Raw genomic sequence first — 9,045 nt, 5'->3', positions numbered from 1 at the left:
ATAAGTGGCTGGCTACAGCATTTGGCTTGACAACAGGGTAAGCTTGGTTGTTGAGCGTTGCCATGTATTCGAATCAAGCTCCAGCATTTAGTGATCCTGTAGTTTCCTCCCAGCGCGTTCGCTGCGAGGAAACTACAGGATCACGCAACTTTACGTGCTCCAGCAGGAAATAAGATGAGTGGACACCATACTACATAGAGTTACATTTGTCCCAACAATTATCTATTGCTAGACTTTTTACTTATCATTCACTAGGTCTATATCAAATTGAAAAATGCCTTTTTGAGAGAATTAACTATCTTTTTCTAATTGCGGCCTAGAGAATTGTTCCTTCAGCCAGCTTGGTCAGATAGTTGTCGGGAGTTTTATGTTTACCCCCTCTTTGTATCCTTGCTAATACATTGATGATGTTTACACGCTAAGTTTGTATAATCCTATATCGGTAAAAATCAACATGTACGGGATGGCCTTTTACTTTATAATGTATCTTTTCATTCGAAAGTAAATAGAACAAGAAAGACCTATCTAATGCACTTCCCAAATCACGTGATGTTAAATCAGAGAACACAAATATAATCCGATAATCACCTATGGTATATAGAGGTAACTAAATAGTATTGATTCAAAATGAGCACAAATATGAATAAAAATATAACTGTAGATAAAAGTGCCTCAAAATATTATCCTTAATCAGTTCTCTTTAAAGGCATAAGGATTTATAAATAGCAAAATACATACTATGATGTGCACACTATAATGCATGATGAAATTTGCGCACAGAGCTCATAGGTTCTGTGTTTGGGAACCAATTAACAAAAGAAACATTTACCAAATCCCAACCGACTTCCAAGAAAAGGATGTGCAGCTAGATTTGCACTTCAATGATCTCGCTAGTCACGGACACATCCATGACTTTCTTGGGAGAAACCAATCAAACTTATCTAAGAACAGAAAAACCACCTTTATCGATTGTCATCATTTACCAAGTCAGTGTATAAAGAGAATGGCGTTCGAAACTTTTTGTTGATGTGATTGTTTGATTCGGTAGTAATATTAGTAGACGACGAAGCAGCAGGAGAGGTAGATTAATTAAAATCGATAGTGATTATTGTAGTAATAGTAGTAGTAGAAGTAGTGAAGTTAGGAAGAGGATGGAAGTATATACGTGAGAGTATGAGTACGTGTCAAGTATAAACTACCACACAATGTCAGCTGTTGTAAAAAGTCGAACGGTATGATGTGTATAATAGATCCAAAAAAGAGGTTGTGTACAAAAATGTAAAATGCACATAAGTTTCAACCATTGGAAAACAAACAATCAACATCCTTACCAACGTTCCCTTCCTGCGTTCATAGACAAATGCGTGAGTTTTTGAAAGAATCTCAACTTAAAATACGTAACAACGATTTGGAATCAGTGTCATATACAGGAATTGTATTCGAGTTTTCAGTTTGTGACCATTACACTCTGTAACAATGAATTTCGTAAGGTTTGTTGTTAGAAATAACGACAACTTGACAACTGCCTCGTTGAATTGACCGTATAAAGTTTCACTTTCAGTAATCAAATCGACACCTATTTCAATGATAAGCATGAAATAGCAAATTAATCTGGATTTTGTTGGGGACATTGGACTGGTTTTGATTATTTAATGTATGTATTTTCATTAAAATTTTGTCACGACGTAGATCAAATGATACTGTTCTTTGTGTATGACACGTTATTTGTCTTGAACATCCCTTTCTGAAGAACACTAGCCACAAAAACTGTATCTCCACATAGCATCTTTAAAGGTGTATCCACTGTAGGAGGCGTAAGCAGCTGTTAGCTCTTATATATGATCTATAATCAGTATATATGTACGTATCTTTGTATGCATGTATATAGTTCAATGGCACATACGCACAATACCATCAACATAGTGTCGATTAAATACCATGAACTTTCAGTCCAATACGGGATCTTTTTTTTCATTGGAATCCGACGACACGAAAAATTCTGACTGACCAAGTAAGTTCTCAATAGTTTCATGCCTTGTCTATAACAAAGCTCTTAATTTTACGTTGGAAATATAAGGATTAAAAATATAAGTGCCAAAATTGTTTTGGTGTACACCACGTCCAACTATCCACCGAAACAGGATTAAGCATGTTTGTATGTATAGTGTATGAATACTCCTACCCTTTACAGGTTTGTTATTATATTTGTGCACATTTAAGCACTCCTACTATTTACTGTCCTTGCATTCCTTATTAACAGTATATAACTTAAATTCCCCATGTCGACCAAGTGTAACTAGTCACAATAGAGGCATAATGTTAAATTCAAATTTTCGCCAGATTGTCTGTGTCCATAAAGGCTGATGATGATGATTCCCATGGTCGCCAAAATTAATACACATAATATCAAAAATCAATTATCAATGAATTCTAACAAAGGCAAAGGACAAAAAGTAAATAGGACTGTAATTAGTCTCAAACAAATATTTCCAGGAATATGTTCTACTCTCAGTATTAAAAACAACCTATATATGTTCAAGGTAAGGTACTGCGACAATGATAACTGGGAGGGTATCTTATGCTTACATATATCATTGGCTACAAATTTCAATTTAATTTTAAATTTTAGTATGAGTCATACATAGTCAAAATATGTAACTGGTCCCTGAGCAAGTAACTTAAAGTAACATAGTGGGAGTACACTAATAATTATTAGTTTATCTTGGTCCAGCTCTAATTTATAGCAATAACAAACTACTGCATTAATTGTTTTCTTTACTCCTATGCATTTTATGTCGTGTATGTGTCTAGGGACTGTAGTCTGAATTATTATTATTATTATTATTATTATTAACCAGTGATGATTCTATTTAACACATACAACATTTGACTTTGGCCTTCATCAATAATAATATTCAAATTTAAAGATCATCCCTTATTACAAGACAACACACTTAAAGCAGAGTTTGTTGTTTTCTATTTTGCAGATGGATCCCTTTGGATCCAGTCTCTTAAATGTTGCACATATAAGGATTAAAAGTCGCTCTTACCAGTTTAATTTATTCCGTTCCCTTTGATTTATTTAACTGCTAGTGTTATGTGCCCGGCAGTTTTGAACGGCACGTGTTCCTTTCCTACTGAATAAGACTCAGAATTGATTCAGAATTGAAACGGATGATTTTTGTTTTTCTCCATAGGTCTAAGTACCCTCTCTCTCTCTCTCTTCTTTTATACATCTATCCATACAGAATTCAAAAATTTTTTAACTGTTAAAGAAAAGTTTTGAAAAAAGATTTCTTCAAAAATATGTATATTTATCCACTCATACCGCTAGAAAATAAAACACATATGTCATCTTGAGCTTTATCGATCACAGTGAAATAAATATGACTGCTTCTATAAAAATGAGTTCCATGAATGTGTTCTACTTTCAATATTTAAGAAAAACTCATCACATTCTAAATAAGGTGACGTTTTCTCGATGCTTGCAGTCTCATCTGGCAAAAAGAATCGTGCCTACAGTTTCAAGGCTTTATTGCAAGAGCTAAGAAAATAATCATTTTTCTGCATGTTCCCGAAAGAGAATTATGAATGTAGGTTTATTATCTCTGTCCATCCGTTTATTAGTTTATTAATCTATCAAGACATACGCATGCATAACTTTGCTGACATTTTCCACACACATCTATATATATATATATATATATATATATATATATATATAGAGAGAGAGAGAGAGAGAGAGAGAGAGAGAGAGAGAAAGAGAAAGATATGGAGTTTTATGTATCAAATTGTATCAAATATATAATTATCTTCTGTAAAATTACAACCAAATGTCACCTTGACGGTTATCCGTCAACAAATATAAACAAGGAGTCTTCTTGGTCGCAAGCCAAAACCGAATTCCGTTAATTCTACTTTCAATATTGAACAGCAGACAAATGTGTGTCCTACATAAGATCTTATGTCAGTAATGATTGCAAAGCTTTGCTAGTAGTTTTGAATCGCTTTGACGACCAAAAATAGTTTATGCAATTTTATATGTTTTAATTGAACAGGTAGAATAAAATTGAAAGTGCCCTCTGCATTGAGTGTGGGAAAATAACCTCCTGAATATTATTTTTAATATAAGTATCCCATATATCAATAAATCTATTATACATACATGCATACATACATACATACATACATACATGCACGGATGTTTTGCTCTATTCGCATGACCTCTGAGATTGCCATATTCCCATATCACGATTTATGGACCTTACCGTCCCTAACAACAATGAAAATGTTTTCATTAACCAATCACTGCATGCATGAAAGTTAGCAAGAACAGATGAATAAATGATAAAATACCTTTTGGGGAAGGAGATCATTACTAGGTATTATTATTAACTTCGTGCTAAATATGTGGAAATATTATTTAAACATGCAGAGAATATGCTATGAATAATAGATTCTGTTTAAACGTTGCCGTATACAATTTTTTTATTATTTCCTAGCATCACGTGAATAAGTGAGTAATTTTTTTTCATTTTTCATACCGAACTGTTTCATTGTCCTTGATATTGTCTATTTTTTATGTAATATATACCATTTCGGCATCTTTTCTAAAATATTGAAGTATATGTGTATTGTATATTAGAGAACCAAGCAAATCAACATTTTGTTCTTTTCTTTTATGTTAATGAGAAACAGAGCTAGCTTTGAATACGCTTTTATCCTCTCCAAAGCAAATAGGCATTCTTTCTACAAACAATCATTATTGCTGTGATCTTAATCTCGTATAAATTTGTATTAACTCCTAAAAGAGTTGAATGTGTAAACCCCTGGGTAATTATTCGTGATGTTTTGAAACAATTGAAACTATAATTAGGATAGATATGTGAAACATGTTTAAATATATAAAATTATTGCATCAGTTTTGGAAAAAGCACAACAGTCCACTGTGTAGCTTGGGAGTGGGGGGCGAAGGAGACAAATGCACTTGACATACGCCAGGGACATATTTTATCGCTTTTCTTACAATCACCTGAGATGGATGAGACGGCATGTCTCTTACGTTAAAACAGCTAGAAAGTCGCTGCTACAAATCGAGGGCATGTGTAGCCGTTTTCAAGAGATTTAAGGAGAATTGCACTTTCGCGTGACATGTAATTGAATTGATGTGACCTCAAGTTCAGAGCAATCGATTTTATCTCTTCCTCTCCACAAATTCATGATATTGAGCCCAATTAGATTTCGTTTGTGTGGACACCTCCAGTCATCTAGCTATGCAACATTTATGGGCTTATGATGTGACACTCCCCCCTTGTTTGAAACTTAAAAGTTGTTACATATTGTGTCTGTATCCCCACCTTCATTTGTATTATGGGCCTTTTTCAAACAATCGAACATAATTTTGAAAGGGTTAAATCAAATATTTTGACTAGGGTACAATTACACTGTTAATGGTATTTAATTTGGTTAAAGTTCTTTGCTCATATTAGACTGAATGTGATCTTTATATTGAGCATACTGTATGTAAAACAAAAAATATTTGTTTTTCTCTGTTTGGGAAGTTGTTTTGAATGTTGGGAGTAGAAGGTGTGGGGGCATCTAAATCTCTTGGTTACAATTTGTCCCTCCTGCAAACACAGTTCTTTACCAAGAACTTGGGGTGGGCGGCGAAAATCCCCTCGTCAATGCAAGTAAACTCTGTTTTACCAACCAATCTCAGAACTAGCTCTGACGTTGCCCAGAAGATCGGCATGAGGCTTTTTCATCGATAATATCGAAGAACATTACCTAAAAATGTCTCATTTGCAAAAGTTTGATTTCTCATATTAGTGTGAGACTAACTTGTATATATTGCTTGAGTAGCAAATATACATGGGAATTAAATCGGAAGTGTCGCATTAGAAGTCCAGGTCTCTTAGACTACAACTTGACTTTAATGTTAAGAAATTCATTTTCTCAAACTGCATAGGGGCAAATTCTCTCATCAATTCAATAAAACGGCATTTTACCCAAAGCCAAGCGGATATAGAATTAACTGTCATTCGAATGAGACCAACATATCTTGTGTATATTCAGTACATAGCACAAGCATATACACGTTGGAGTGTGTATGCGAGAAAATCCGTTATTTCTAAACCGGAAATAGCTTTGAGATTGATATTTATATGCATATGTATACTTCCAGTTTAGTTCAACAAATCTTGCCATCACCTTGTCTGTCTTGTGAGAAACTTCGATTTGAAAACACGGAATGGGGAAACGTCTTTATTTTGATGTTTCTCAGTGGTTCTATTAACCCACCTTCAACATTGTTAGCTTTGACGCTGGCCCGGCTTCTTCACTGATTAAGTTTCCACACACCTGCAGCTACAGAAAAGGTGATTATAAAAAAATATGAATAGTGTCCACACTCCTTCCGCACCAGCCTCCATCTTTTCAAATCCACAATGCGTTAACAACGATATTGCGCGATGAGTTTGAAGCATTGACGAGGTCCGGACCGGCTTACCCCAAGACCCCAAAAGAACTTCAGCAGTTCAGGGAGAACCTATACCGCCATCAGGAGAGCCGTGTAGACTTTGATCAGTTTGAGATAGTAGAGCAGACAGCGCTGACCATGATGCAGAAATGTTCCTGACTTGGTTCTTGTGGAATCAAAAAAGTTTCTGTAGATGTTGATAATGTATTACTTAACCCTAAAAATAATCACAGGCATCAAGATCTTGATTGTTATTGTCATCTTTTTGACGCCAAGGGAGAATTTGGAGTCTCCGTTTCTGCACAAGTATTGGCCTATTTTGCACTGATGTAAAAGACCCATATGGACTGGAAGACCTCGACATTATGCCGGGATACCAAGTACGAGGCGATAACCTAATATACAAATCATAAATAGCGAATTGACGGACGCAACCATAGAAGTCCTTCATGCGATAGTTTCGAACATATGCAAAGGAAGAGTCCATTTGATGCGAATGATCTGCGATTGTTTGCAAAGTCCACATCTAGCAAAAGCCAAACGACAGAATGATCCTGGGGCAGTGACTTATTACGGGTGAAATAATCCTGGGCCGCAGTCACAGGGCAACATCTATGTCCAAACTCAAATACTGGTAATCGGTTCGTGAAATAGAGCCAGACTGAAAAACTCTCAGGTCGACGAACCGTTGGCAATGCAAAACTTGTCATATCTAAACGGCAGAGAAGGTTATGGCAGGACGATCGTTTGGTAACGAATCACACTCTTACCCCCACCCACCAAAATGGAAAACGGATATGGCGCCAGTACCATGCAAACATTTTCCGAAACTTCTTTCGTATCAATGGCAAAAAAAAGATTGGACTCTAGAACGTAAAATTGAAGGCACATATCGTGTTATATTTTTTGGGACGTGATTTGCAGTCCTCATCTCATTCTTGAGGCCATTCTTGGGGGTGGGGCTATAGATGTGGAGCATCCACGTGGTCTGCACAGTGCTCGAGAGTTGCGTTATTATTGGCTGCACAAATATGTTGACCTAGACGAAGACGTTGATGGAGGCTACCTTGCCATAACGAAGATCTAAAAGACCAAAAATGAAGATGCGTCTGTGCCAGACCCTGCTGTAGTTGCATTTCCTTTCTGGAGTAGAGGAAGTCGTGTGACACGCTCGTAAATAACTGCATAAAGATGCTTGATGTGTTGTTCATGATGGGGCACAGCATCTCTTATTCGACCGACACAACAAGCATTCTTCAGACACGTTAGTTCCACTTCTATTATATTCATAGGATGGTAAGCGCAAATTATCATTGTTCTAGTACTAGGAACAAACTACCAGCAAGTGGTTCTCCTAAACAATGCCATCAAAGTGAATATAACACCTGCCTAGGCTGAGGTATTATTGCAAGAAGTACAGAATGGCGCTCTTGCTATACAATTACTGTGACCAGATTCCTGGATGATTACCATAAAAACCACGAGAAAGATATTCATTGTCGACGACTATCTCCAATGGTTCCGCCGTGCATGTTTGGCTGTATCACGTGGCGAGTACTTGTCTCCACTCACGTCTATAGATATTATGAGAGTGACAGGTGTAAGTTGAAATTGTTTGCATTTGCGACATGTACAATGAAGAGAATGTTGGCACACCTCTATATTACATTCATACATTGTAGCTGCAATTTCTTTGGATATTGTACTTGTGGGACTTGTACACAAGTTCACACATATAACCAAAATGGCTAATTCCACACGCTCGAATAATCAGCCGGAATTAGTCAAAATTACACCAATATTATCATTTATTAAACTAGGGAAAATTAATTTACCCAGACTAGACAATTCCGGCTTCTGAAATAAAAGAATTACAAAATATGCAAAACTTACAAAATGGTATCAGCTCCTTTTTACAATTTACCTCTTAAACCCAAGAAGAGAAAATGACCAAAAAGAGTTAACAGTGTTTGAGAGCTTAACACCTGAACTATGTTCAATCTGTATACTCTATAACACCAATATCACAAATCAATCATTTACCAAATCAAAGGGAATTATTTTTTAAAAGGATAAGATGTACAATGCATTTTCAAATAGCCAGTATAACCAGAGAGAAAATCCTGGGGAATTGGTTCTGTTGGAAACGATAAACCTATGCAAAATGCAAAACTGTAGAGTGTTAACTTAAACAGCAGGATGAGGCCCATGGTAACTTTATAACCCGAGCAATCCAGCTCACTTTCAAAGACGTGCTCCGCATTACGCAACAGCAAATAACTGTCGGTGCAGCCTGCTTTTTGTGTTGTTGTTCTAGGGTTTAACGCCATTTTTCATTACAAGATAGGCTATACATGGCGGCCAGTACTAATGGTGGAGGAAGAGCCCTGGAAAACCCAGGGAAGAACCACCGACCCACGAGAAGTTACTGGCAGGCTTTCCCACATACCCACGCTAGCCGAGCCTTGGACTCGAACCCACGCAGACAGAGGTGAGATGACAGTGATCCGGAACGGTGAGCGCTTTAGACCACTCGGCCACTCGAGGCCCCGGTGCAACATTGGCAA

The sequence above is a fragment of the Sinohyriopsis cumingii genome, chromosome 16 (assembly GCF_028554795.1).
Source record: "Sinohyriopsis cumingii isolate HCF-2022 chromosome 16, ASM2855479v2, whole genome shotgun sequence".
NCBI lineage: Eukaryota > Metazoa > Mollusca > Bivalvia > Unionida > Unionidae > Sinohyriopsis > Sinohyriopsis cumingii.
This window is presented reverse-complemented; position numbering follows the sequence as displayed.